Consider the following 2,705-nt stretch of genomic DNA (forward strand, 5'->3'; position numbering starts at 1 on the left):
GCTCTGGTGCTCCACCAAACCATCAAATTCTTCCCGCATCCAAAATCCTACGTAAAATTCTTGATGCTCCTTATTACGTCACAAATAAACTCGGTCACAAAGACCTTAACATCCCATTCGTTGCAGATTTGACCCAAAACAGATATGGGTCTTTTCATTCCAAACTCCTTAACCATCCTAACCCATTAATTCTTAATCTTTCATCTTTAACAATCCCTGATAATCCTCCGAGGCGTCTGAAAAGAAGATGGCCACGGGACCTTATAATTTAAATTAATGTTTGAAGTATCACCAATGGGTGGTTCCTTCTCAAGATTTTAAAGTGTATATGAAACATACTACATATTTACTTATTGTATTATTTTGTACAGTTGTAAATTACATTAAATAAATAATTAAAAAAAAAAGTCTTAGAAAAATTTTTTGTTTAAAGAAAAAAATTAATTACTAATCTTACTTTACCTCTTTAAAATCCGCAAATTTAAGGTAGATCAAATTTATACTCTACAGTAAAAAAAAAAAAAAAAAGACAGTAACATTATTTGTGCAATTACTTTTATCATTAGTGTGAGAAGTTTTGATTTTCGATCATGTGTGGCAAATTTATTCATATTGCCGCTTTCCATGATCATTAGTACATGTGATAAAAATTAATTAATTTTATTTCGAAATGGACGTACTCCAAAGATATTACCGTAGTCAGAGGTTTCATTCTCAACTGTGATCCCTCTATAGACTATCCCAAAACTTGTAGGGATTTCAAAAATTATCCACAGCCTCTATGGCACTATATATAGAATACGTCGAATAAAAAATAAAATGATTTTTTTTTGTTAGATGTGACAATGATCAAGAAAAGTAGTGATATGTATACCCAAGTGTCTTTTTCAAATAAAGATAATACTGTTTATTCTCTTTACTTAATTATTTTTTATTAAATAGTTTTATTTGCATATTTTATTACTTATTTATAGTGATTACAATTAGTGGCCTTATTTCTTTCAAATGTTAATGCCAACAAGTTAAATTATTTTTGTAATTCTTCCGGTCCATATAAGACGTTGCATATAACGTTAACACAATCTAGGGACCAAATTCTCACATCAAAAATTAAATTACTCAATATTCAATAGAATTCACAGCTAAGCCAGCTCATGAGTTGTGACATTTACTTTGAAAATGCAAAAATTGCTACAAACAAGAATTCTTTAGAGCTAAGATGTAAAAGGTCCATATCCGATCTTCACTCATTATAATTAATACTATACATTAGGTATTAGTTAATACATTCTTCACTACATTAAGCCTTTATTTCATAAATCATTTATTATTAAGGAAAACGAAATTAGGTCACTAGCCTAACATATAAAGTATGATTAGTGTAAGTGGGAATTAAAGAACCAAGAATTGATTTTTTAAAAAAAAATATTGCTATTAATTTATTTAAAAAAAACCTAACTATACATTCAGGTCTTACTCTATACATCCAGGACACTCCCTTTTTGTTTAAAGAATTTTAAGGATTTCATAACGAAAATTAGTAAATTTCAGTTAAGATAAATGAAATTTCTTTTGATAGTGAAGACGGATTTGCAACCTCTCCCAGTTTTTCTCTAGCCAAGCTAACAGGAATTTTCAATCGGAAGAGATATTTCCAATGAAGATCCTTATCTAATTTTAAGACGATTTCTTCGACCCGTTTCTTGAAGATGTTAGCCGCCATAAAGGGCACCAAGTTTTTAGGATAATTTCACAAAAGGTGCGGTATAATTAATTTTATTCAGATTTTACCATTATAACAAGTATTTATTAGTCTCCTCGGCCGGCTGAGTTTACTCAAATCATGGTATTTGCATACTGAATGATTCAGCTTGAATAGGAAATAAATAATCATGGTAATAAAAAAAAAATGTATATAGACATGTTTTTCCTTTTTTTAGTTCACCTATGTTTTTTTTTCCCGGTTCTACTTCATGAAATAGAATTGTTTTTGGTGATCGTAAGGATATGGCCCAGTTGCATTTTTTCTTAGTAGGCTTCGTGGCCATGGAACTACGACACACCTTGACATGCGAAATTCACCGAATACCATGACTAACGTGTCAGATCCAAGTCATTGCGAAACGCATTCCAGAATATTGACAAAAGTTCTAGATTTTGAAGAAGTAGGTTGATCTCTGGAAAAACCCAAGTCTAGTCTTATCAACATTTATTATTACAAAGATTTTTGTTAAGTTGTGAAAATTTCTTCTACTAACTATTTGTGATTTTCATAATCCTGTTGAATTATCTGACTAATTTAAAAAAAGTTGTTTTAGTGAATTCTATAAAGAATAGAAAGCGTTGGCTGGGAGTAATATATGAGTAATTATCAATTATACGATAAACTTGATAATTCCAGAATATGGGTGTTTTTTACACATTTTGAGTTTTTACCGCACGATTTTGCACATTTTTACAGCACAAAAATCCGGTCTATAGTGGTAACCATCAATTCAAAATCCTATGTTTTGAAGAAAAAGTGATTTTGTTAAATTTCCACAATTATCCATCGTCAAGAGGAGAAAAGCGAGCGACAACGAAAATGTAATATTAATTAGAGCACTTGCTCAGCCTCCACTGGCTCATTACCAGTGATGCGGCGAGAGGGATGCGTTGGGATCTCTTGAGCTCTGCTCTACCCCTCACACGTGGGGGATAGAGTG

This window comes from Halyomorpha halys, unplaced genomic scaffold, assembly GCF_000696795.3.
Source record: "Halyomorpha halys isolate HHAL.00 unplaced genomic scaffold, Hhal_1.1 Scaffold962.1, whole genome shotgun sequence".
Taxonomy (NCBI): domain Eukaryota; kingdom Metazoa; phylum Arthropoda; class Insecta; order Hemiptera; family Pentatomidae; genus Halyomorpha; species Halyomorpha halys.